General features: G+C 36.0%; 1 protein-coding gene across 1 annotated transcript in view; it reads right to left on the bottom strand.

The window, feature by feature from the left end:
- LOC106058074 (probable G protein-coupled receptor 85) overlaps positions 1 to 1,731 on the bottom strand; it is a 35,402-nt gene extending 33,671 nt beyond the window's left edge. Inside the window, exon 1 of the mRNA XM_013215448.2 lies at positions 1,450 to 1,731. The gene's annotated coding sequence lies outside the window, so the exon portion shown is untranslated. The remainder of the gene's footprint in view (positions 1 to 1,449) is intronic.
- Positions 1,732 to 7,101: the final 5,370 nt, after the last annotated feature.

Genomic DNA, 7,101 nt, shown 5'->3' on the forward strand with positions numbered 1-7,101 from the left:
CGTAATAGTTTCTCGTATGACTGGTTTAAAAAAACCCATCAGATTTTCTCATCAACTTCGGATAAAACAGTTTTAATGACTACTTATTATATTCCTATTTGACTTCTGTTTAAAAACAACATCTATTTTCTGTGCAGTTTTTTTTTATGCGTACAAGGTAAACCAGGGGTTCTCACATGCTTAGAATATACTTAATGCAGTCATTCATTGTATATCAGTGGTTATTGCTACAGAACACAAACGTTCCTCAGTTATAAATATCAGGCTATAAAAAGCCCTTTAAAACCTCCTTCCGATCCTAATTAAAAAGGAAATATCGTTAGTTCCGTTTTGAAAAAAATATCCAACATGAATGTGGAAAAGAAAGTCGCTGAAAAGTACAGAACGGTTTTGGAATTAATTCAGTCAGTCTATGATTTACTGGGTGTAGTTGCAGAGCCGGATTTGGGGGAATGGGGATTCCACAAGAGTGGGGCACCACAACAAAGGGTTCAACTTTACTCTTCTCAAACTAAAGAAACAAAAACACACAAAAAAAGCAACATTTTTTGGACTAAAATACTAGTATATTATTTTTTTTTTTTTTAAAATGAGAAGGAAAATGAAATCATTTAGGAAGTGCTCTCTCTTTTTTACTAAAACATAGCCTGCTTTTAAATGTAAGTATTATTATTAATAAGTGAATTTTTATTAAAGGTTTGGAAAAAGTGTACAGGCCTCCGATTACTTAAAGCCGACCCTGAATAATTGTGTGATGCAATATGAGATGTACTCTGATGTTATCGATGTTCTAATTTGTTTACAAGAATATGCAAATGTAAGTTACTTATGCATATTGTGTGACTTCATAACAAACAGATTTAAGAATATGAGGTTAGCTAAAGGAAATTTGTTAGTTGTCAATTTATCGCCAATAATAGTTTGAAATTGTTATGGACTTAAAAACACTTTTTCGGTCTTTCTCTCAATCTCTCTCTCTCTCTCGCTCTCTCTCTCATTATAACCCTTCTCATCACGAATCTCTCATTACCTTCTCTCTCTCTCTTTCTATCTCTATCTCTCTGTTCCAATGTCTCTCCAACTCAATCTCTGTGTTGCTCTCTTTCTCCTTCTCTTTCTCTCTCTGTCTTCGCCTCTCTCTCACTCTCTCTCTTTTTACATGCAAAAAAAAAAAAGTAAAAAAGTAAAACATAGTAAAATTCTCTCTCTCTCTCAAACAAAATGACACCAACACACATAAGACCGCATACAGACCATTGCATTAAGTTCTAAAAGTGCTAACTGTAAAACCGACATTCACACATTAAAAGGGCAAACATTTCTACAAGATTAAAGTTTATTGACGTTACAAGCATAAACTGCAAAGGGAAAAACAATTATAAAATAAAAAGAAAATAAACACTAAAGTGTAAAACTTTTAAACAGTTAAAATAAGAAAGTACTACGTACTGTGTTCTAGTTAGGCACTAAAGAAAACTTCTCCATACAAGTGATTATTTCTGTAACACTCAAAGTGTATCTAGTCTAGTTACCCAACACAATTCAAACATTCGTCTAGGAATCGTTCCCTATCAACTCACGACATTCTCTCCCTTGGCATGAGAGTGCTCACGCACGACTAAACTCCGATTGTCTTTGCTCCACCGTCCACACGAGTCACGTGCGTCTCTCCATCGTTTTCAACCCCCGACCTCTCTCTCTCTCTCTCTCCCTCTCTCTGTCACACACACTACCAATTCTATTTTACGCTCCCTCTTCACTGCCTCCCAAATACATCCCCCCAAACCCCATATCGCCCCCCCTCCATATCCCCCCCGCCAACGTCGTTTAAAATACGCGTCAGCTGACGCAATATTGATCCCCTCCCTCTCTGCCCCTGTCCTATTGTAATGCCAGACAACCAGTTGCACTTTGATCATGTTTGTTGGTTCCCTTGACTCTGTCTTTTGTATAAAAGTCTCCACCTTTTATTCAAAGCATTTTATACCACATTTATAATCAAAACTAAAAACAATAATAATAATTGCAAACGTTATCATCATAGACGACATTATCCTAATGGAATAAGTTAGATAAACATAGAAATTTAGTGTGTTTAAAAACGTCAGATTCCTTTACGGTTTAAACTCAAGAAATCGGATATTTGCCAAGCGCACTTCCTCTAAGAAGATTTATATGTCTATTTTGTTTTCACGTTTCTTGCTGACAAGTTTCCATGGTGGCCACAATTTACATGCTGACTCACACTCGTTTTAAGATGACTATAACTAAGATTGACCTATAGTTAAATCATTGTTTATAAAGCAGTAGTTCTCACCACCCTTAAGTATGGTTTTGAGACTTGGGTTTTAAGGCTCCTCGAACGATTTCATCAAATGTGCCTTCGCTCCTTAATGGGAAGACAACTCTCTTCTCATTCATGCACATGAACATGTGTTTAAGGTTTATTTATTATAAATTAAAATTAAATCTCTAATCCTTTAAAATTCGCTTAAACTAATAGGCTATTCAACTTGAGGCCCTAGAAGTACATCCTTGTTTGATGTATAGCTTAAACTTTTGTGTTTGTGTCTCGAGGGAACGACGTAGATTGATATGCCTGTTGGTCCTGTTGGTAAAGTTAGCAGAAGTCTGGGGTATGCATTGTCCCGGCAAAGTCTTGAATTTTCACAGTTGGCAGCTGAGTAATTCGTTTAAAGCAGAGTCTGTTTGTTTAAAGTCTGTCTATTCTAGTGTCTGTCTGATTGTCTCACTGTCTGTGTTTGGCTGCCACTGGAGCAAAGTAACTACGTCCCAAATAGTGTCGATTTCCAATTTGCATAGACATATATATATTGCATTCAAGAAGAAAAACATACAACAAAGCTTATATTAAGTGTCATTGTATCAATTAGTTAGGCTCTGTCATGTATTTACATTTGTATTAGATCTAGAGTTCTAGACTATCAATAATAAATCTATGCGATAAGAAATATTTTTACCAATTGTTTTTGTTTAGCGCTATTTCATGCTTTTAGCTTTCCAACGCGCTATGATCCAATCTCTTGTCTGGACTAGGTGGGAAAAGTGAAGGTGGTGGGGGAAGAAGTAAGTATCTGTGAGAAAGTTGCCGTGATCGCTTTTTAAATGCATCAAAATGTACGACTTCAAATTGAACACCACGGCTCAAGCCTGCTCAAGCCTACTCAAGGGAACTAATTCAGCTTATATCACCACATCAGTCAATTATAATTTCGTTCTCTTGTTCCATACCAAACAAATAATTCGATACCAAACAAAATAATTAATTACCAATAGTTAATTAACTAATTAATTTTATTTTTAGTGCCCCCGAAAGGGGAAAAGGCACTATTAGTTTTGTGTGAAGTGTCTGTCCGTCTGTCCGTCCGTCCCGTTTAGATCTCGTAAACTAGAAAAGATAGTGAAAATCCGACATCACAATATTTTAGATCATTCAAAGTTCTGATGCAACGGTTACTTTTTTCTTTTCTGAAAGCGAAAAATCTAATTTTTTAAATCACTTATGCGAGCAGTTTTTTTCATTAAATTTACACTACTTTTACAACTATTCACTATTAAACACTCATGCACTTAAACCTTTTCAAAACAATTAGCCTAATTATAAGACATCAGTTAGGCCAGGGGAGGAGCGGTCGCTTAGCGTTAAAGCGCTTGGCTTCAGAACCGGGAGTCCCGGGTTCGAATCCTGGTGAAGACTGGGATTTTCAACTTCGGGATCTTTGGGCGCCTCTGAGTCCACCCAGCTCTAATGGGTACCTGACATTAGTTGGGGAAAAGTAAAGGCGGTTGGTCGTTGTGCTGGCTACATGACACCCTCGTTAACCGTAGGCTACAAAAACAGATGAACTTTACATCATCTGCCCATAGACCACAAGGTCTGAAAGGGAACTAGTTAGGCCAGGTTCACATCTAACTTTACATTCACTTTCACCTATCCTTTGATCTGCTGGACTGTTGGGGCACTATACATGATCTGTCAACCTTCTTTTTCCATTCTTATCTGTCATTTGTCTTTGATATAATTTCATTCGGATGTTCTTTCTGCCTGGGTGGACCACTTCGGGGGCCGATTTTGAGTTTGTGTTTCCACACAAACTGTCTTTGTAACCTTGTTTTAAAATTGCTTCTTGTTTTGTAAAGTACAAGAAATAATTGTGCAAAATTTAAACTTTATCCGAGATTGGCTGTAGGAGAAATAACGTGTACACATTTTTAAAGCCCCAATGTTACCGAGCAGGCCAACCAACATACACCTGTATTTCATAAGTAAGGTTAGATTGGCGACCTAGATGGAAGAGAAACAAAGAGAGAGAGAGAGAGTAGAGAGGTAAACAGAAAAAGAAGCGAACACAAAGAAATCGATGGGAAAGAACAGTTAAAAGAAAAAAAAGAGAGAAATGGAGAGACAAAGAGAAGAGAAGGAGAAAAAAAGAATGAAAGAAGAAATGAATGAAACAATGAAAAGAGAGAAATAGAAAGAGCGTGAGTGTGAGAGAGATAAAGAGAGGCTGAAAACTCACTTTCAAGTAACAATAGATTGACAAAGAAAGACACACCTTTTGAAACATTACACATACAATTATGGCATTTAAAATGTCTTTTTTTGCAATGGTTAGGTGAGACAATGACGAATGTTTAGTCACTTGATCACAAAACAAACAACTCAAAACATACTCACATGTAACAAATCTTTTTTCTATAAAACTACAACATTTTCTTTCTTTTTTTTTCCTGTTAGGTTGAAGTCTAGAGGCTGGAGTTAGTTTTCTTTATATTTGACCAAGACTTGTCAGAGACACGAGAACATCAAAGAGCAACAGAAGAGAATCAAGTTAAGACTTATCCCAGTTGGACCATCCGGTGTGAAATAGGTCCTCCAAACGTTAGACCCCCTAAGGTCAAGTCAAGTACTGCTTGAATACTCATGAAGAGGGTTCTTTGTGATAAGGTCACGTGTATCGGGTGACGCAAAACGTAATACCGGAACCGGAAGCTAAAAATACAAAGTAGTTCTATAAATAGCTTTGGGTAAAATGGTTCAATTCAAGCTTCTTAAAAAGTCAATCTTCTGCCCCCTCCGCCAAAGAAAAAAGAAAATAAAATGTAACGACATACTAAAGTATTTTAGTAATATAATTTATTTATTAACTATTAACCACATAAATTATTATTGCATTCTTTAAAAAAAAAAGCCTTCTTTTTTTCCTTTTCTTGAAAATAGTTTCTTTGATAGGTCAGTGACTCGATGCTGGGGGCATTAAAACAAATTTGGAAGTCTAGCTTCAGAAGTCTCACGAGAGTTTGTCGAGAGACTTAGTTTTTCCATGGTCTGTTATATTCAGTCCAAACAAATTATGTATTCAAGAAGACCAGAAGCACCAAAGGAATTAAGAGATTTCATCACGCCCACGCAGGTTTTTGAAAATGAAAACAAAACAACAAACAAACAAAACAAAACAAACAAAACATACAAATTAAACAGACTTTTAAAACAGAAAAATAAAACAAGACTAATTGGAAAAACAAAACAAAGTAACACATAAACAATTAAAACAGTCAAAACAGACAAAATAAAGCAGGGCGAAACATTCATAAAATATTTAGGAAACAGACAAAAACAGACAAACTAAACAGTTCAATTAAACAGACAAGAAAAACAGAGCAACGAAAGATAAGCACATCTGATGACTCTAAAGAAAAAAAAAGTTGTTCTTGTATTGTAATTCTAAAGTCTTATGTGAATACTAACCAGACGAAAACGACCTAATTACGCATGCTAGAAGGATCCTTGGTATCACATTCAAAAACCTCATCACAAACAAAGAGATTCGAAAAAGGATCACAGCAATTGGACCCTTCGATGACCGGTTAAAAAGAGTGAACCAAAAACTTTATGGCCATATCACAAGATCCTCAGACCTTCATTCAGTACAAGGAAAAATAAGAAGAGGCAGACAGAAAAAGCGATGAAAGACTACAAAAAAAAAAAAAAAGCAAGCAAAACATAAAAATACTTAAAAAGAACAAAACAAAGCTAATCTAAGGGAAAGAACCACACACTTACAAATATCTCTCTCAATGATGCAGAAGTTATTTCCCTTTTTAAATATCAAGTAAAAAAAATTAACTACCAACAATTGATTGACTAATCGGTTAATTTTCATTCTATTGATTCATGTTTTGTTAGGTACAAAAAGTAATTTTTTTCAAAGTTTTAACTTGATTGATCCTAGAATAATTGGGGGAGAAATCAAGTTTTAAAATAATCTAAGTGGACCAAACTCTACATATTTAGCCACGTCTGTAAATACTGATAGATTAATTTCCCTAGTTGGTATAAGAAAATTAATTAATAGCCAGTAATTAATTGACTAATTGTTTGTTTGCACAACTATTCATTGACGAAGACAATATATGATTCAATAAAAATTAAGTTTTAACTTGATCCGACAATTTGTGTGGGAGAAATAACGTCTTCAAGCTTTTTACCAGAGTGACGGAATGACTTGATATACGTTTTAAAGAATGGACGGGCCTGTCTTTGAAAGAGATTCTATCCAGGACAGAAAGGAATGGAGCCAGTCAACAAATCATGTGTGATGCCTGTGACAGGTGGGGAGATGTGACGTGTGTTTGGAGCGTTTAATGTCTAGGGGATGATTATTTTTAAAGCTATCACACCCCAACCTATCAGCATATGTATCGGGAGCAGACACGCAACTAGACAAGCAATGAAAGATAGATACAAAAGTTAAAAATGAAGAATATTTATTTACATAAATATACATATAAGAATAAAAAGGGGGAGGGTTTGCATCTATCTCTAGTGAATAATATGTTTAATCAACACTCTTGCACCTAATAAGAGAGTATGTCACTTTGTCCTCTGACTTAGCTGGTATTCCTGTTGAGGTCGCAGCTGGCTGTGTCCTGGCTTGAGGTTCTGCAGTTGGAGGTGGCGCTCCAGCGGATAGAGGGACGCCGGTGATATAGTTCTTGTGGAGTCTCAATCCCCAAAATCTAATATCTGTAGTGGGCACAGTAGGGCGGGTGGCCGGCTACCACGGGCACAAGGTTACT

The sequence above is a fragment of the Biomphalaria glabrata genome, chromosome 4 (assembly GCF_947242115.1).
Source record: "Biomphalaria glabrata chromosome 4, xgBioGlab47.1, whole genome shotgun sequence".
NCBI classification, from domain to species: Eukaryota; Metazoa; Mollusca; class Gastropoda; family Planorbidae; genus Biomphalaria; species Biomphalaria glabrata.